Source organism: Opisthocomus hoazin, chromosome 6 (genome assembly GCF_030867145.1).
Source record: "Opisthocomus hoazin isolate bOpiHoa1 chromosome 6, bOpiHoa1.hap1, whole genome shotgun sequence".
In the NCBI taxonomy this organism is placed as follows: Eukaryota; Metazoa; Chordata; class Aves; order Opisthocomiformes; family Opisthocomidae; genus Opisthocomus; species Opisthocomus hoazin.
In genome coordinates, this window is record NC_134419.1 from 45,104,958 (window position 1) to 45,125,476 (window position 20,519).

Genomic DNA, 20,519 nt, shown 5'->3' on the forward strand with positions numbered 1-20,519 from the left:
AAAAGAGAATGAAAGAAAAGTGTGTTCATCTCCAAGGTAGTTAAACAACTTAGTAACTTTTGAAATCAATGACAATGTAATGATTGTTGTCATTAGGTATCAGACCGAGAGTTTGATTCTATCCTTGCTGATATTAGCAAACATGTATTAACATATAAGATTACTGGTTTAAGTGCATTTTTACCTTGCCACAAGACAAGCTGTCCATTTAATCACCTAAGCACAGAAGTTTGTAGAGGTTCAAACCATTACACTGATAGTAAGTAATGTGCATATTTTGAATAAATAGCAATCTTTACAGTAGGTGTTTCTGGTTTTTTTTTTTTAGCTCTCAAATATGAAAAATGATTGGGTCTTCACAAAGCACTTGGCTTTGACCTAGGTCACCTCCCATGACGTACCTGATAAACCTCTGCTGATTTTAATGGGGGGAAAGTATAGCCAATGGGCAAATCGTGACTCAAAATATCAGTATAAAAAAGATGCTTGTTTTGTCACAATATTGGTGTAGGGGAAAGAACCACTAGTTGCACAGTCAGAATTACTGAATATGCCTGCACCTAGATACAGCGCTTTAAGATACGGGTAGGGTGTGAAGGCAAAAGCAGTCACTGCTCCCGCCTAGTCTACAGTTAAGGGGTGGGTCCAATCAGTCTGGCACCTACAAAAGTCACCATGGGAAGTTAGGGTAGCCCAGCATTTTGTGTACATTATTTCATCTTGTATTTACAAGATGATGTACAAATATAGCCTAAAGTTAGAGACTTCGTGGGAGGGGGAGCTGATACATCAGCTTCGTTTTCTCACCCTCTGTGCAAGAGATTATTATTAACAGAACCAGATATTATGATTATTTCTTAACTTTGGAAATATGTTGGCATGTCCCAAAAGAGAAATAGAGTTCCCCTGCTGGAAAGCACATCCGTTGTAGTGGGATTAGGTGTTTATGTGTTTCCTAATCTCCTCTAAGTGGAGGACAGAAGAGAATGTAAGCCAACACATCTAGGGCCTTATTTTTACAATTATTTTTGCAAAATAATTTATTATTGAATACTGCAGAGACATACGATTTTAATCTTTCACAACACCGGTGCCAAAAGTAGTTGTGGAGTTACTACATACCACACTAGCACTACATCTGTTGGACAAGGAGCCAACAGATGACTGCAAAGAGCAGACATGTGGTCTCTTTCTTCTCTGCTATCGCCCCACTATTCCCTTACTCCCCATTTGATCTGATCTGGGTGGGAACATGGATTTGCCCACAGAAGACTTTCCCGTATGCTGAAGTCTGCAGGGACAGAAGGGTTTGAGGTGGTGAGGAGACAGGGACCCCTTCTTCTATTCATGTTCTGCAGGACAGGGTTCCCTACTTTCTCACTCTTGAAGCTTGTGAACGGACAAGCTACTGAGTGGACAGAATCGGCAGAACACAAATGTCCCGTCTCCCAGGCACAGGCCACGCAGAAGGGATCACGATGAGGGCTTGCCGGGAAGCACAGGTCTAGTCTCACGCTCATGGTCATAAACCTTGCAATGGAACAAAAGCAATCTGAAAAATGGAGGACAAGTATAGTCCTGATCTGAACTGAGAAGTCAATGTACGCGTACCATCTGACGTTAAGAGATGGTTGGTACCTAATAAACAGAGCGTGGTGTGTGATTGTATACGCCCAGAGCTCTGAGGTTGTTATGAAAAGAGGAAGTTCTCCTTACATTGAATCATTTTGGGTGGAAAAGAGCTTCAAGATCATCCCGTAGGGTTGTAGCTAACGCATCTCCTCCCACAGAGAGCTGTAGCTGTTGAAACACCTTGGCACATCTGACACTGGGTTCTCGCTGTTAACCAATCTGTTTATACGATTCTTTCTAAATGTGCAATTATCATTAGCCAAAAAGTTTGGATTTTTAATTTCAAAAAATTCCCAGTAACAAAAGGAAGGTTTAGAAATGTGAAAATAAACCTTCTGCATCTTTAGAGGCTTCAGAGATGTGGAACAGATCCACTCTGTGTTTGGATGCAAATGAAGCAAGTTTGCTTAGAGCACATACGTGTTTCCCTAAGTTTTTGCCTTAGGCCTGATTTAGAACAAGTCAGGAAACTGGGCTGCCAAACTTGAATTTTTCAGCCCATGATACAGCCACAGATTTGAATTCCTGTAGAAACTCAGCCTAGACCTGGATATCAGTCGAACATTGCCATTTCCAGTCTGACTTTTCTGCATTCAGCAGGTCACATAAGTACTTGTTAAAGCCCTTATATAATTTTTCAGCTGTTCAGAGCTTCCCCTCCTGACATGACTGTAGATGAAAGAGTTTGATGTAAGCACTGATTTTCATTTGCAACATGTGCTATTTTCATAGCTCCCTGACAATGCAATTTCCTGTCTGAATTTACTATGCTTAAGGATGGAAGTATTTTAAATTTTTTAATAAAACTTCATCAAGTGAACCTGCATTATAAGCATTTGGTTTGCTAAGAGTCTTGCTTTCATATATTTAGGTAAATTTTAAGGTTATTTTTGGGAAAAAAATAATTCCATTTCTAGTTTCAGATTTTGTGAAGCAGTAAGCTATAGCCCAATCAACAGAACAGCAGGATACACTGATCCTACTTGTTTACCAAATTGCTACCAATATCAAGTACAGTACCCATTTATTCAAGAGTATTTTGCAAAATGGGAAGAGATTTGGAGGAACTTCATTACAGCTTCACATCTGCTGGGAAGGAAAAATGTCAAAAAGGTGGAATCCCAAGCGCGTGATGGCCGGTATGACAGACGAGGCGGCTGCTTCAGAGGGCTGCTCTCATTGCTTGCGAAAGCTGGCAAAGAGTTCGTCTTAAGATGATTGAAAAGTTTGGAAGAGCGTTATGAAGGCTGAGATGTGGGAAAAGCCTGTAGAAATATCCAGAAGAGAAATACCAAATTTACAGTATTTTTTTTTTTAAATGTGTATGCAGCTTCAAGAATCGGCCAGCAAGAAGCAAGCAGAGTTCACTGTTCTCCAAGACAGTTTTTGTCTGGTCAGTGATTGATTTGACAGCAGAGGACAACGACGATTCTTTCTGCTACAGGGTATAATTGTGAGAGATTTTAGCCTTGAGTCAGGAAATCATTCAAACACGTACTTAACTGGTTTTCCTGTGCAGAGAGGATTTCTGAACAGTGACGTGGTCCAGACATAGCAAACAGAAAGGCACTAAGTTTATGCTGATCATAAAGATTTTTATTTTAAAACACGACAGTTGGAAGTCTGGCCCAGTGTTGCTCTTCCAGGATCATTTGTTAAAATGAACTGTGACACTTTGTTGAATACTGAGCAGAAACAGATGATGTGGGTTTTTGTAAAAACACTACTGAGAATATTTTCATTTATGCTGTGAGACATTTATCACCATTTTTGCATGCACAAAGATAAAGTAAGCATTCAAACTAGGTTGCAACAAGTTGTCACCAGAAACAAATTTTAACAAAGCAGAAATAATGTTTATTGAATAATTTTGACTTGCTTAACTGAATCTCCATTATGGTTTACTAATGTTACGAAATGTGAAATGAATGTGTTGGAGATTACTTATAATAGTTACCATTTCAAATGATAAACACATATTTATTAAGCAACACATAATGCAACACTATTCATGGTAATAGACTTGAGATGCAGTACTATGAATAGCACGTATTCTCTTTATTGCTATAAAAGGCATCAAGCACTGTCACACAAGATTTTTAACGTAGCTCAGGGGAGCAGAGGGAGAAGGTACAGTACTGTACCTTGCGGACTGACCCTAGAATCCACCTGATAACAGAAAGCGCACAAAAATACCGCGTCCTCCTCAGCAATTAAGCAGCACCTCCTCATATGTCACAGGTAAACAGGAGTCCCTGGTTAATCTGGTACTGCAGCTTAGTTAAAAACTGAGATTGGAGCTTTTAGCCTATTTACTTGCTTATTCCACCCAGTCCCTCTGTGGCTCCCCATCCCCAGCATTAGGGGGGACCATGTAAATAGCCTTTGCGCAGAAGCACAAGCGAGCACCATCCTCATTGCCAGCTCTGCCTCCCGTCTTGTTATTAGCGGCGGGGATTCGGGATGTGCTGCGGGTGCTTAGCCCAGGTCTTACCAAACCTTACAGCCAGCCTGTACCAGCTGCAGCTACCGAGCAGCAAGCTTGTGACCGAGTGATCAACACTGCAGACATTTGCCCCACACACACCTACACACAATAATCAGCAGCCTGATTCACAGGTTAAGCTATTTTTTTTTCAGCTGCTATACGTGGCCACGTTTAATGAACCAGTCTCCATTTGTAACGAAGATCCTCGTGTTCCGAGTACACTTCAGTAACTTTAACGCAGCCTGCACACAGTTTCTAAGATGGTTGAGTTGCAGAAACAGTCAATTTTTTATCTTTGTGCTTATCCTGACATAGACGTGCTTTTAAAAACAGTATAAATTGTTGCTTGTTTAGCACGGTCAAAGAACTGGTAATGACATTCTTGAAATTTAAATTAAAGAGAAAACAAAAATGGAATAGAAATGCCATTTATAACCATTCGATTCTTTCTCATGAACGCTTCTGAACTCTGATATTCCTTAATTTACATGGGGCGCAGGCTGCCAGATCAGGTCTTTGTCATTCTAGTTCTAAAAATAGGAGCAGGAAAGGAGAAGCAGGAACACATTTTCCTTGCTCTTGAGGAGAAGTGGGAACAAATTCAAGTGAATTTGAAAGCATCTTGCTTGTCTTATGACTGCATTTCTAATGTAAAATCTTGCTTTGAATTAATTTAATTTGAAGCTCCATTTTAATGACAGATGTGAGCTGTTGCAAGGCTCTTATTAGCAAAGCTTTAACAAAGATAAAGATCAAACAGTTGTTACAAGTCAAAAACTAAGCAGGAGCTTGCGAGACCGCTATGAAGGTAGCGCAGTGACATTTCATCCTGACTTTACAAATCAGATCATCTTTACAGATTGCTTTTATAGTGATAACAGTGAAGTCTCAACAGCATGCTTTAACACGTTTCTCAAAATCAGCCGTTTTTATGCACTGCAGTAACAGATGCTGATTGCCATGAAAAATCTAAACACGGTGTTTTCAACTGCTTAGTTGAGGTGTGGTATTCTTTTCTGGTTGTGTGCTGATATTCTGTGGTAGCCAGGAGAGTTCCCTCTGGACGAGGGTAGAATGTACATCCTACCTTCCTTTAGTCCTGTCTTACACCGTTTCAACACTGCAGGAATTTTTCAGTCCTTGCTAGTAAAGTGCTACTAATAAAATCAGTTGTAATGTGATTTTATTATTATTTCCATGTCATTTTATGGGACGAATAGTTTACAAATATGGAAAATGTTGCACTTAAAAACATTTTAATGATGAATATGCAACAATAAGTGGCACGAAAAACAAACATAACTTATTTTATGAACTAACCGACTGGCGTTTGGACTCAAAGGGAGGGAGATGTTTTTTGGGCAGCTACAGACAAACCTGTAGCTAACACTGGCAAAAAACACCCCAAAACTGGAGTGGAGTAGAGACATATTGCCAAAAAATGGGCTAGCGCAGTACAGACAATGAACACAAGAGAAGTTTCTTTGTCTGTGTTCCTGTCTATCGTACAAAGAAATCAACACTTTGTTTGTACTAACTGTTTGCTAATCTGTCAGCATAGATGATGATCTCTGTACCTCCCTACAGCTTTGTCTTTATTTTGTGTGGAAGGAGTGGTGGATTTTTTGACTGCTGGAGAGGCCCAGTGGATATAATAGATTATGCAGTAAGGCGTATTAAATTCTGATACACCACATATTTTGTGTAAGACGTCAAGCATCTCAGATTAAGGAACCCCAAATATTTCCCTCTACGTAGATACTGTGTATTTAACGTAGCTACTTATCTGAACTACTTGAGCTTTGGTGCATCAGGTTTTCAAGGACAAAAAGGAACCCAAACAGATAACCAACCAAAAGACCTTGATAATTTATACCATTATCTTCTCAGACATGGAGTGCTCATGAAAGATTGTCTGGCTTAAATCTCATATATAGAATTATCTAATTTATTTCTCTTTCTGCATCCTAGACAGTGAAATCTATAGTTTAAAAAGCAATTTAATGGGATTGATTTAAAATATATTACTTTCTGGTTTTAACAGGTTACTGTTCTGCAATGCTGGAGAAGGAAAAAAAAAAAAGGAAGTGTCATTTTTGGTATACTTTGCATAATATTGAGTCCTCTAGTCAAAGTCCTCCTGAGTTGTTTTCCATTTTAGGTACAGAATACAGCTGCTCGGACTTTGTTTCAGACTGCTTTATAGTCAATAAATTTGTGACAAAATTGTCTTCTCTTTCTACAAAAAATGCCTAAAGCACGTCTTGATGTCATTAGACAGAAGATATATAGTAAAGGTGTCTTGGAATGGTCAGAAATAAACCAACATAGAATTGCAGCACTACATAGCTGGATTACTTTCCATACCTGTTGTTACTAGTTAGACTGGTGTGATAGCCTGGTGCAGTTGCAAGTGAGTGGTGGAGCCTCGGGCATATGACCCATTGCACCTGCCAGAAAAATAAGGCCACAGGGCCAGGAAAAGTGATCAGCTACTGCTGCAGAATATTGCCCGCTGCTCCCACCCGGGCACCCAACGCAGCTCCCTGCAATTCCCCTTCCGCCTTCCCGTTCCTCTGCGGCACAAACCCAAGTGACACCCGTACTTCTTGTAATGTTTCTGGGATTCATTTGCTACCACCAAAGAGCTCAGCAAACACGTGTTGCTAACAGTGACTATAAACCGATTTCAAAAAGAAAAAGTTATTTTAAGAGATCGTATCCGAATAATTCTGATATATGCTTCTATACACTTTTCCAGATGCCAATACCATCAATAAAGTTAAACTAAATCATCACTATTCAAAGAAGAAAAACAAGTGGGCTATAACAAGCATTTTTGTTACCAGAAGAAAGCTTTTTCAGACACCAGATAAAATTAAATCTTATTTATATTCACTTACAGTTGTGATTGTATTGATTATCTTTTCCAATAAGGAATGTCTTCTGTTCTCATGAATGAGTATAAAAATTACTGAGTCTGCTTTAATGTTTGAAAGGACTCTATATAAATGTAAAGTTGGTTGATACAGCCCGTACAGGCTGTTTTCTAACAGGAATTTCTGAAAGGAAGTAATTTAGAGACTGTGATCCTAGAACAGCAGGAAAAAACAATCCATAGCAGTTAATTTCCCAAACTTTATATAAATTATATGCTTCTAGGTCCAAAATTTAATACATTATAATACCAAAGAATTAGTATTTATTTGACACCAGACCACTACATAAATAAATGTAGTCCTTCAACACTCAAAGACGCAGAGGCCAAAAGTCTGGGCATTGCCAAAATCAAAACATCAGTACAATGCAAAATAAAGGGAACAGCAACAATAAATATAGGAAGCTTACTGCATGGTAGAGTTGCTCTGGGGTGTTGGTACAAAGTCAGTTCACCTTTGCACCGTCTCTCTTAAAACTATCATAAGTGAAGAGATGGTTTCAGCCTCTAAAGCAGTGAAGTAAAATACCAAGACCTTCCAAGCCCCTGCAGCACTCACCATAGATGCCCCACGACGATGATAAGACAGTCACGGTGTCCCTTTCACTTCAGGAGGTGCATACAAAGTGAGCCCTAGGTTAGCCTTTCGGTGACCTGGCTGATGCTCACGCTACAGCGTCATCAGCAGAGCCGGAGGTCGAGATGAGCATTCCCCAGGCCAGATGTAAGTTAATTCTACCGTAGCCCACCACCTCTCCCATGACCGCTTATTTCACAGCCCATAGCATCAAGACGTATTTGGACATGATGAAGGGTTATGGAATATAATTTAGAATAAAACCTCAAAATGAGGATTTTTAAGGGAAGAAAATATAAATCAACATGATTAGAATACTGTAGGATGGTTTATTTCAGGCTATTAACAATTCTTTATACTTTAGGTTGTGTTGTTCACTATCTGTTACAAGTAATTTGCAACAATTGAAACAAGGATAAAGGAAGCATCTTCACATGGAATTGCGTTGGAATCATGCCATCAGTAAGGCTGAGCTGTGGTATTTGACAAAAAGCCCTGTGTCAAGGCAAACTAATGACTATTGCTTGGCAATTAAAGCTCTGAATTTTCAGGCAAAATAACAGACCATTTTTCTTACTCCACATACACATTTCATTTCTGCTCAAGAAGATAAGAGAACAAAAATATCCACTGTTGAAGGATTGGGGGGGTGGTTTATTTCATTACTCCTTTGGTCTCATTTACATTACTCCTTCGCTTTGGCATCATGTTTTCAGATCAGCTCCTCTCTCTGTTTTCTATTGTTTCTTCCCCTCCAGCCCACACACATGCTTGGAGAAAAAAAAAAAGGCAAGAAAAAAAAAAAAGAAAAAACCAAAAACCACTAAAGACTGGAGCTAATGTTGTTCTGGAAAACTCTTCTTTTTCAAATCAGCTGTTGCCAGCCACTTCTTTTCCCCTGACTGTACCAATTTAAGAACAGCATTTACCAAAGTTTAGTAAAATATTTTTAAAGTCTGTGTCTCTAAAATAATCATCCCATCATAATATTTCAATAAAATTCAAAGCTGTGTCACCTCTCTCTACATATACACTTACTGCTTTCAGATGCTAGGAGGTCTGCAAACGCCTCTCTAAGGAGAATCCCCAGGCTGAAATTAATTGTGTCTTAGAACACAGACATTTGCTAAATGTTTTACTGCCCGCTTTATTCACAAACAAACCGAGAATTCCTCTGTAGGCCTGCCAGACTAACACCAGATAGGAACTACAACACCTGTCAGCATAAATACAGGTCTGAGTTACGAAGGAATGTCTAATCTCGGAATAGCTCATTCTGATCAAAAAGCCAGGGAGTTATACACAACATCACTGCCAAGACATCGTTTTTTTCTGTCATAGTAGACCTCTCATACAGAGATGACTGTCAATAACCAGGTTGTTATAACTAGAGTTTAAGAAACCTATTCTTCTTTCCTTCTCTCCATCTGAAAAAAATAAAATAATCTTTCTGGAAGTGAGGGAACTCTGGCAAACAGAGGAAACTGGGACTTGAAGAAAAAGTGTTCTGTGTACAATCTCCTGTAAGGCACTGCAGAGATCTCCCCATGTAGGGGCAAGTAGCTCTTGTGCAGAAACGCGGTACCTGGGAAGCCTACAGAACAATATTCAGAGTCTGGTTGCTCTCCGTAGACAAACCAGTGGGCGATGCAGGGTTGTCAGAGCTTGAGATCTACGTTGTGGCTTTAGTTAACAAAATCAGTAATTTCTGTTATTTCCATTCTGTTATCTCCTGGTGCTCCCAAATAATGTTACGTCTGCAGAATACTGTAGTCTCCACTATCAGTAAAACACCACGGGTGTCTAGTAAACTCCTACCCATTTACCACAACACAGAAGGCAAGCGGGAGCTGCGGGCTACTCCACCGTCACCCGTAATATGCAACACTGAAACCTCGCACGAGGTCAGGCTTAAAATAGTAGTATATTTACATACTGTTTAAAAAAAAAAAAAAGAATGCACCTAGTTTCAGCAGCGCATACGTGAAAATCTAAAACCTTCTTGTAACTCTCTTCACAGAATCACAGAATGGTCAGGGTTGGAAGGGACCTCTGTGGGTCATCCAGTCCAATCCTCCTGCTGAAGCAGGGTCACCCAGAGCAGGCTACACAGGACCTGGTCCAGGCGGATCTTGAATATCTCCAGAGAAGGAGACTCCACAACCTCCCTGGGCAGCCTGGACCAGGGCTCCGACACCCTCAGAGTGAAGAAGTTCTTCCTCATGTTCAGACGGAACTTCCTCTGCTTCAGTTTGTGCCCATTGCCCCTTGTCCTGTCGCTGGGCACCACTGAAAAGAGTCTGGCCCCGTCCTCTTGACACCCACCCTGAAGACATTTGTAAGCATTTATTAGGTCCCCTCGCAGCCTTCTCTTCTTCAGGCTGAACAAGCACAGCTCCCTCAGCCTCTCCTCGTAGGAGAGATGCTCCAGTCCCTTCATCATCCTCATAGCCCTCCGCTGGACTCTCTCCAGTAGCTCTTCATCTTTCTTACACTGGGGAGCCCAGAACTGGACACAGTACTCCAGATGGGGCCTCACTAGGGCAGTGTAGAGGGGAAGGAGAACCTCCCTCGACCTGCTGGCCACACTCCTCTTAATGCACCCCAGGATCCCATTGGCCTTCTTGGCAGCCAGGGCACACTGCTGGCTCATGGTTAACCTGTTGTCCACCAGGACACCCAGGTCCCTCTCCACAGAGCTGCTCTCCAGCAGGTCAGCCCCAGCCTGTACTGATGCATGGGGTTGTTCCTCCCCAGGTGCAGAACGCTGCACTTGCCAGTGTTGAACTTCACTTATAGCCTGAAGGGGAGAAGGCTGAGAGGGGACCTTATAAACGCTTATAAATATCTGAAGGGTGGGTGTCAAGAGGACGGGGCCAGACTCTTTTCAGTGGTGCCCAGAGACAGGACAAGGGGCAACGGGCACCAGCTGAAGCAGAGGAAGTTCCAGCTGAACATGAGGAAGAACTTCTTCACTCTGAGGGTGATGCAGCACTGGCACAGGCTGCCCAGGGAGGTTGTGGAGTCTCCTTCTCTGGAGGTATTCAAGACGCACCTGGACGCGGTCCTGTGCAGCCTACTCTGGGTGACCCTGCTTCGGCAGGGGGGTTGGACTGGATGACCCACAGAGGTCCCTTCCAACCCCAAACATTCTGTGATTCTGTGAGCTTTGCTGTCTGAGGGCTCGACAGCCAGCCTGAGCAGACCGAGCCCGCAGACACTCAGCCCCTCCGGGGCTGTGCGAGCCACGTATGAACCAATGGCTTCGTGCCTGAAGGCTAAGCGGGGTGCAGACCCCGACAGAGCGCTATCGCGACAGCGACCTGAGCTGCCGCCACCCCCAGGGCTGCACTCCTTGGCCCAGCGGGGCCGCGGGCCTCTCACAGAGCACACCGCCGCCCACTTCCCACAACGCCTTCGACGCCGTTTTCGGTGAGCGGGGCCCGCAACCTTCGCTGTGGCGTTCTGAAAGGGCGTTTGCCTGCCCGCTCCCCGGGGCTGTTCTCGGCCTTTTTTGAGGCGTCAGCAGCGGCAAGGCACGAGACCGTATGCCTGGCTCCCTGAAGTGAAGCCCTTGCGGAGAAATAATTTAAAATAATAATAAATAATAATAATAGAATTTTCTTCCGGAAACGCAGCGGTGGAAATGAATAGATGGTAACTAGGAAATAATTATTTCCTCAGGCCGCGCGGAGGACGGGGCCGGAAGGCAGCGCGGCCCCGCCCTGACGGCAGCCGCGCGGCCCGGCCCCGCCCCGGGGGCGGGCGGTGCCGCCGCCGTTAAGGGCCGCGGCGGCGGGGCTCCGCCCGCTTGTTGCCCGGCGCGCAGGAAGTGGGGCCGCGGCCCCGTGCGGCGGTGAGTACGGCCGTCCCGCGCCCCTTCGCCGCTGCGCCCGTCCCCTCAGCCGGCCGCGGGGCCGGGGGAGCGCGGCGGGCACAGCGGCGGGGCCGTGCCGGGCGTGCGGCGGGGCCGCGGCCACCCGAGAGGCGGGCGGGCCGGCTGGGGGACCCGGGTCTGAGCGATGCAGGGGGGTGGCTCGGCTCTCTGTCACCGACCCCGCTGCCGGACGGGCTCGGGGCGGGGGCTGCGCAGAGCGGGCTCGGTTTTCACCTGGCGCCATCGCGGCAATGAGAACCCATCTGTGTCTTCCCCCCCCGCTTTCACGGCTGCGTTTCCATTGTGTGAAGGAGCCGGGAGAGGGGCCGGAGGGATGCCCCGGTGTTCGGCGTCCCCTGAGCGGGGCTGGCCCGGCCCGGTGCCGTGGGGCGGGAACGCTCGGAGCGGACCGGCCCGGCCTGGCCCTGGGGGTTGCGTTTCAACTCCATCGAACCGCTGCGAACCCCAGTCCCTTCCCTTCTCCCCCCCAAAGCGAGCGAAGGATGACTGAGCGGTGTACATCTCCTGCCCTTTGGCGTCCAGGTTCTTGCTCAGTAAATTCTGTGCTTTGTAAATTTTGGTATTTGGTTTATTTTGCAAGTTTGTGTTTGGGTTTTTTTGCTTTCCTTTTCAAGTCCTTCTATTGAGGCACTGATCTCTTCTACTAAGCTTGTGGGTGATGGATAAGGACTGAGTGTGTTCTGCTGCTCGGATGGGTAACTCGGCAGAGCTGCGAAAAAGAGAGTCAGGCTATTCTAACACAAAGAGAATGCTCCTCAAACTAAGGTCATACAGTGAGAATTCTGTTTTCTTTTGGGGTTTCTTTTTGAGACTGTAAATGCCAGGGCCAGCTAGTTAGACAGCTGCTTCTTTTCCTGCACGCGCTAGCTGAAAGTTCTGTTCTGCTTCAGCGTGTCTGAAGGAAACTTCTGGCTTCCCTGTATTTATTAGCTAGATAGCAAGTCCCCAAACACTGTCAAAGATGGCAGCTTGGAAGCACTCCCAGTAGCTGTCAGTAGAGGTAGACGGTTTTGTGGACTGGGCGTTAGCTGTGGGCTGAGGCTTTTGTGGTAGGCTCTTTGCCGGTGAGTCCTTATCGTAAGGATCTGGAGGCCCCCACTGAGTGTTGCTATATCACCGCTGGCCTAAAGCATCAGTAGGCTGAGGGTGGAAGAAAGACGATGATTTTTGCAGTACAGGACTATACAGCACAAACAGAAATTGTTTAGCTTGTTTGTTCCTGGAGGAGATCCATGAAGACTTTGGTGTGATTCAGATCAGTTAATCATGAGTAGTTCTTTCCCTTCTTGGCTCTGTGACTTTGTTTTAGTGTCTTCTGCAGGCTTAAAGGGGTAAGAAAAAAAAAGAAACAGAAAACCCCAAACCTATCATTAAGGCTGCTGCATCATGGTAGGAAGTTGCACCCAGTTATTCTTGAATTTAAATACTTTGCTCTAAGTTCCAGCCCCGGGACACAGTTCCTCCCAAGTCAGTGAGAAACATCATCTGAGGGCATAGTTAAAAGATAAGTAGCTGTGGTCTCTTGCCAAGAAAACCCACAAGCATATCTGGCACAACAGTTTCTACCCCTGCACCACAGACTGCTGCTTTCATACTTGCCAGAATTGTTCTGTGGACCTCTTCATGAAAAGGATCACCAGAATGACCTGAACTTTTAAAAGAGATAAAACTGGACTCGGGGGAGGGAGTGTGTGAGAAGCATTAGGCCAGGATTTTTTACTGCAGAAAACAAATTGCACAATGTTTTTCTTAACTCTGAAACAGTCTGTCATTATGAGGCAAGCTTCATGACTTGCAGTATTTTTTCTTTAAATAATACTGAAGCAGAATCATGGAGGTGGGATGAAACTCAGGTTTTGGATAAGCACTGGAACTGACAATGTGCTTGGCTTTCTGTTGCCTTCTTAGGGGACCAGCCCTCCAGACTAAAAGTATGGGAAGAGACCCTAATAATCTTGCTTCTGGAAAAAATAAAATAGCAAATAGACAGGCATTTCAAGCACAAGACTTTCTTTAAAAAGAGAAAAGTAGTCTTTAAAAAAGAGTTTTCAAAGGGCACAATGGAAAGAAAATGTTTTGGGACCATAATAGTTTTTATGGAAAAAAAAAAAAAATACTGTGCTTTATCTATACTACTAGTTATGACCTTGCAAGCTGAGTGCTGGAAATGGGAAAGTGAGATCATAACTCATGAGATGTTCATAAAGAAATAGAATGCTTTTTGAGGGAATGGGAATGCCGTTTTCCTTCTAAATTCTAGCCACAGCTGGTAAGAAGAATTTGCGGAAGGGTGCTTCTCACTGTCTGCCAGAACAGTTTCATTCTGAATGACGATTAGAAAAGCCCAGCACAGCCACTGATATCATTGTTTGCTATAGAAGTCTGAAAGTGTGCAGTGACTTTAATACTCTTAATTTCTTTTTTATGAAGCAGTTTGTAAATAAAAAAACAAATTTCTGAAGGCAGGAAACGTTCTTCAAGTTGCAGCCCTCCTTGTCAGGAGTGTCATTTGGTGCAAAAGGAGTGGGGTGGGATACTCTGAGGCCTTTTTAGGTGCATCTGGCTGCTGCTGCTTTCATCTAAGCCTGTTTAAAAATTTTTATAGGAAGGCTGCAGGTATCTTGCGTATACCTAACAATGCAGACGGGCGGGTTAGACAGCTTAATAATTCTTGGGTCTCGCTATGTTGTTGTGTGTCTCATCTAAATTGGCAATTCTGGTGGTCATTGTTAGCTGAGAAACGTTTTTTTAAAAAGGGAGAATAACCAGAAAATCATTGCAAGTTGTATGTGGTCACTAAAGATCAGAGGTTCAAGGGGAAAGGAGAATGAGCTTTTTGCCTAACCCTGGAATATTTTGCTGCATGTGAAAAAAACATATGTGAGAAGCTTGTAGTCTTTCTATGCTGGCACTAGGCTGTCCGTATTGCTTCCTTTTGTTTGTGGTGAGGCTGGCAGGAGACGCTTGCTCCACAATTATTTCAGAGTGGAGTATGGTGGGAAGAATAGCTTGGAGTGATTTCTGCTTTACCTTACCTGTTTTTAAAACTTTTCAAATGCTCTAGAAGTCTTATTAGCGGATTGATAAAGCTGGCAAGCCATTGCGGGTGCTGGGAGTGCAAATGTGAGCGTTGGAAAGGGCATCAGTGAAGCTTCAGTGTTTCAAAGCAAACTTCAGAGCATCCAAATACGACTTGAGGCAAGGAAGCTATAGTGTGAGGCTATCTTGCAAGTACTTTTTTTTAATCTAACCATTTCCTACCAGTCTTAATCACCTCCAACTGTTATCAAAAATAACTGGTGACTGGCCTGCTTACTGATGGGTGTCTGCAGTGCAGATGCCTTCCAGCACCGTGCCCTTGGGCCTGTGTTCAAGGAAAAAAACAGGCGTGAATACCTCTAGGTTTGCTTTATTGACAACTCAGAGTTGGACCATCACCTCAGTGATCACCTGTCGCTTCCTTTAGTCCTTAATGTGGCACTGGGAAGTTCTTGGTGTGAACCCCATGGGCCTCCCCGGCCCGCAGTGGAGGGCGAGCCATAGCTGTGTTTGAGGAGCATGTTGTTGGGGGGTGACGGAAAGGGTGAGGTCTGCCTGTGTTTTTCTTTCATCTTCTTCCTCCTTCGTATTAAACAAGTCTTTCACTGGTGGAGTGGGCGGGTGATTAAGGACAGGTCTGTCTCACTGTTTTTCTTGCCCTTTCTTCCTTCTCCGCACTAAAAGGTGCGGTTTCACTGGTGAAGCAGCCTCTGGAAGAGGATCCTTCTGCTTTACGGTACTGGGCTTTCTGATAGGGGTGTCGCTTGGGGCAGCTGTCTGAAAAGCCGTGATCAGCACGCAGGACATGTGTCCTCCTGGTGTCAGCAGTGAGTCTTCCCATCATCTTCTCTGCTATGGCCAGAAATGACCTGAGTTGTCAATTAATGCATTATTCCAACAGACGGAAGGGAAAGAACGTTTACCTGTGGGGGTTTGAGTGCAGGTACACAACAGACAGCTGAAGAAAAAATGGGCAGAATGAAGTAGCATGGTCATCTAGGCAGCATAGGGATGGCAGAACTGGCGTGGAAATTGGGTTGGGTGAGCAAACCCCTTTTGGCACTTGGTCTCCCAAAAACTAAGGGAGCTAATTTTGCTCTTCTCTGACATACTGTAGGCAATTTCTGTTAAAGCAAGCCAATATTCCAGTTGTAGAACAAAAGTAAAATTCTTTCATGGCTAACAAATCTGCTGGAGATGGGTCCTGCCACGTACTTAGTGGCTGTCACCAGCAACAGTCCTCTCAGAGCTGAACATAACTTAGGGCTGGTTCTCATGTGTTCAAAGGTAAAATAATACAATGCAGAAGAACTAGGAGTTAAAGGTAGACTTAGAAATACCATACTTGCATGTATTAAATATTTCCAAGTAAAATTACTAAGCAGGTTAGGTATTTTATCCCTAGATAGGTATCTGCTTCTCATATTTGACCTTTGACGAATGAACACCAACCGTGAAAGGAGGTTAATGCATCTGCGCTGTTAATCGTGCTTTATGTCAAGACAGTAGATCGGCGCTTTCATAAAATACCAAAATTGTGGGACACCTGAGTTCGCCAAGAAGTTGTATATGGAGCTAGGCTAGGATTCGGAAATCAAGGTGACTAGTCCTAGATAACCTTGTAAGGAAAAGGGCCCTAATCATTTTTCAGATGCCAGTTGCAAGGGAAACACATGGAAGGACAGTTTCTGGCTTGCAGGTGTCTGGTTGCAGGAAGCTGTGCAAGTTTAAAGCTGATGGCTGAGGGGCTGCAAATAATTCTATTTGTACATGTTGAAAGCTTGATTTGTGAGTGTATCCTATGACATTTCACATGTGGTGGTTAATTGTAGCAAGGTAGCTAAGCAGGCAGATTTTCTGCTACTACAGTGTGTGTGTCTGGTGTCTGCATATGTGTATCTTCTTTGTAGAAACAATAGCAATAATACATAAACAATTCTTCTGGGTTGAGTTTGTCTTGCTGGTGCAAGGGTGGGTGTCGAGCAGCGATGCGCAGGAAGCAACTGAAGCTCGTGGGGGACACCGCTGCATTGAAGCGATGGAAATGCATTAAAACAGAGGAAGTGAGGTAAACAAAAAATCAGGTGCTTTGAGGCACACTGTAGAAGTGCAAAATGCTAGTCTTGTGCACAGTTTAGGGTCTCTGTGATTACATGGAGGACTAAGTTGTCGGTTTCTATAAAATAAAGTCTGTCCTGGAAGAATGTTCTGAGTAATAGCTTTCAGGTGACTTGTGGTAGCGCTTCTGCTGTCTCTTAAAGTTTTCCCCAGGAAGTGGTGTCAAAACCAGTAAGGCACTTGTCAGCACCATTGATACTTCTCGCAGCCCTGAGGGCAGCAGATGGCTTGCATGTCTTCCCAGCGCTCTGGCAGAGTTGAAATTATGACTGCTGAGGGATAGTAATTTAGTCCATCTTTCATGTGATCTGGGAGCTTCTGATATGGGTAGAAGTCTCCTGAAGAAGAGGCATGGGATTTGCAAACATGAGGTTGAGGATCGGTTGTGGCCGGTGCTGGCTGGGCGGAGGCTCGTGTGCCTCCTCCAGCATGGTCAGGAAGCAGTGCTCCACTACGATGTCCGTACAGGGCAAAGTCTGCCCCAGCACTCCGTGTTTGGAACAGGACTGAGTTCTAACATCCAAAATTCTGTATTAGATTCTGCTATTAAGTGCTACTAAGCCCTGTTCTGTTAAGGGTTTTTTTCAGATTTCAGACATAATCCAGTGATGTTGAATTTCTTTGCATTTAACCCTTCAGAGTGGCTCCTTAGTTGTATAAGATCCTGAGCTCCTGTTAGATTTTTACGTAGCTAGATGGAGAGGTGGAAGTATGACAGGGATTTAAGTTGACTGTCTCAAGGGGCAAGAGGAGAACGTAACCAAATTCTTAATTAGTGTTAAAATAGCATAGGAGAAGTTGCTTCTAGTAGGATCATGTGTCAAATGTAGCACCTTGAGTAAACAGTTTGCAGCAGGTGTCTGTACTAACAACCTGTATTTCCATGCTGTGAAGCAAAACTAGCAAAAAAAAGTAGTGGAATGTGAACACAACGGAAGAATGGCACCAGGAACCTGCAGAAATTTAACAGAGGCTTCCAGAAACTCCTAGCTTCTCTCCCCTCCAAATAGTGATCATCTCTTTCTGAAGAGGAGGAAAGATGGTCCAAGTGGTCCAAAGACTGACTTCAGGGACTCGAAAAACAAAACAGAGAGATGGAGCAGAGTGATGTGAAGTGTTGCGTGTTTGGTCTTTCTATTTTTTATCCTGGTGTCTCTTTTCAATGCAAGGCAACTTTAAAAAAAAAAAACACCAAATATCAAGATGGATAGTTCTGACAAGCTGCTGGTTTCTCTGCTTTCAGGGAAGCCTGGTATTGCTATTCCTTTAAGAGTAAGTTAATGCTTAGTTAGAATGTCAAATTGAAAAATTACGGATGACATAAGTGCAACTAGCTGTGCTTCTGGAACGTGCCAGATGTTTCTCAATTGTTTGGCATCCAGCTTTCACTTCTGGACATATCTTCATGGCTGATTTGTTGTGCTGAAAGCAGAACCTAAACTACTACGCTGATTTTTAGCCATTCTAAAAATATTTGTAGGTTGTGTTCCTCCTTCTGTCTTAGATTCATGGACTGAGGCGTAGCAAAGCGAGCCCAGTTTTGAATACCACATCTGAACTTAAGCTAGCTGATCCAGTTTATTTCAGAAAAACTTCAGGGTGCTTGAGTTTTCAAGGCAGCATTTTTCTCAGGATTTCTGTATCCAATTATATTTTAAACTGGTTTTAGATACTTTAAAACTCAAGTCAAACTACCAGTTGGAGAAAAGGCACAGAAATGTCTTCCAGTGGTCACTTCAGGACTTCAATTGCTCTTCAAACTTGCAATGAAGAGATTGCTATGCAAATATTACTTGGTCCGGGGTACCCTCCACAAAATTTGGCAGTAAAGCATAACTTTAATGTGAACGTTGCTGTGGTAGTACTTGGTGCACAGTTGTCCGGTGAAACTTTTTAATGAAATTTGAATCAATTACCTTTATATGTTTCAACTTTTAAGGCAGATATTTGTAGGAGTCTGAAAGCCTTTTTAAGAAAGGTGGGTGCACTGGAGAATTTGACTTACCGTTCTTTTTGCTTCAACTGCTACATCTTCATCATAACCTGGATTTTTACCTCTTTCAAAACAGTATAGCTCTTACCATAGGAAAAAATACAGAAAATGGAAAAATCTAACTCCTCCACAGGATAAAGTCTCTAACTGTTTTTAAAAATGCTGGCTAATTAGCTGTGTGGCTTTTAGAAAGAACACCCTGACTAGGAACTGTCTTTTTCCACCTCTTTTTTGCCCTATAAAAAAAAAAAAAAGAAATCTGTATGTGATAACTGCCTGTTAGGTAACTTTGAGAGCCTCAAAGGGAATCCGGTTTGCTCTACAGCATTTTCAGATTTACTTCATGAGTGGAAGGAAACTGGATGCATATCCTCCCTCCTTACCTCCCACAGTGGGGAATCTTCCGCTGGCTCTGTGTATGAACTTGGATGACAACTATCCTTTCCAAATAGCACAAGAGTTTACATATTTTGGCATATATATTTTTACTATGCTTAGGGTACAGTCACTGTTGTCTCAGTCTCCATACTTTGAGAACTAGATGATGATTAGAGAGATGTGAGAAAACAGAAGACTTGATTCTGAGAATGTAGTTAGATGTTGTACTTGAGTGAAGCAATGGCAAGAGAGCCGCATTGCTCTCAGCTTTTTGGTTTTGCCTGCTACCATTCTCACCAGGGACAATGTCAATCATTCTCAGTGTTTGTTTTTTTAAGGAGTAGAAAATAGCATCAGTGAGAACGTAGGTATGCTGCGCAAACGCAGTGCACCCGCAGTAGGGTCACTAGTTACCTTCTACTGTCCTACTGCATTTGTTGGAGCGTGTTCATCTTGTATGGGGGGAATATTTAGGTGGGGCCTTTTAAGATGTGTAGACACTTTGGGTGTCTAAAAAGTATTTTACCTTTCCTCATTCACTGGAGGGTGATGCATGTTAAGTGTAACTGGTTTTTCTGTCCTAAAACAGACTGTTCCCCTGTGCAAAAAACCCCCTCTACAGCATTACCTTTTTGAAGACTGCTGGGCATCATAAGTTTTATGTCTGCTGCTTGCTGCATCTGTTGCTCTATCATACTGAAAGGAGTATAAAGATTTCACTGCATGTATACTAAGAGGCTGCTATGCATCCTTGAAGGTAAGTTGAAGTTGCTGAGGAAACTGTGATTTCATGTTGGCTAAGCTGTCCTCTGCAGTGCTACAGCTGTCCTTTTGCCCTTGAGTGAGCTTGCAGTGTTATATGTTAGATGTTTGGAGGCTCTGCCAGCCTTCGGTGACCAGACCCGAGTCCTGCCATCAGCTGGGTGAGGTGGCTCGGGTGGTGTGCCCTGGACCAGGAACCCACCTTGCTCACGTGTTACGGTTGCCCATATAATTCATGCAGTCATTCATGGAGAGTATGTTGTTAATAAGAGTATTGCAAAGTATGTGGTAAACATCTGTCAGATTCTTGTGTAATGCCCGTGTCAAAAAACCCCATTGCTTGTGACATGTTAGGAATACCAGGAGTAAGTGCGTCCCTGATAATTGTGCAAAGGTAGCTACTTGTACTTTTCTTCCCATTTCTATGTTGAACATTAGCAGTCAATAAGGTAGGCAAAATAAGTGTAGTCTCATAATGCTGCTGTTCCTTTAATTCACTTACGATAAGAGGAGGAGGAGGATTTGCCTCTCCAAGTTTGGAGCTGGTGTTTTTTTTGCCAAATTTAAAAAGAAGGTTGGTGCCTACTTCAATACAAAAACCCACAAGCTAAGTAGTATAAACGGTAGGAAAAGGTGTGTAAAATAGAAAAGCTATTTATCTGATGGAAGCCGAAGGCAGTGACTCTTTTAGGATAG

The 20,519-nt window shown here is 43.5% G+C and overlaps 1 protein-coding gene across 3 annotated transcripts in view; it reads left to right on the forward strand.

Moving 5' to 3' along the window:
* The first annotated feature begins 11,406 nt into the window (after window positions 1–11,406).
* The window catches only part of CSGALNACT2 (chondroitin sulfate N-acetylgalactosaminyltransferase 2), a 34,991-nt gene continuing 25,878 nt past the window's right edge, over window positions 11,407–20,519 (forward strand). The window contains exon 1 of one of the 3 annotated variants that reach the window (XM_075422970.1): window positions 11,407–11,491. The gene's annotated coding sequence lies outside the window, so the exon portion shown is untranslated. Of the gene's footprint in view, window positions 11,492–19,765; window positions 19,819–20,519 lie in introns of those variants that run through there. The other 2 variants (XM_075422972.1, XM_075422971.1) reach the window with 2 other exon arrangements.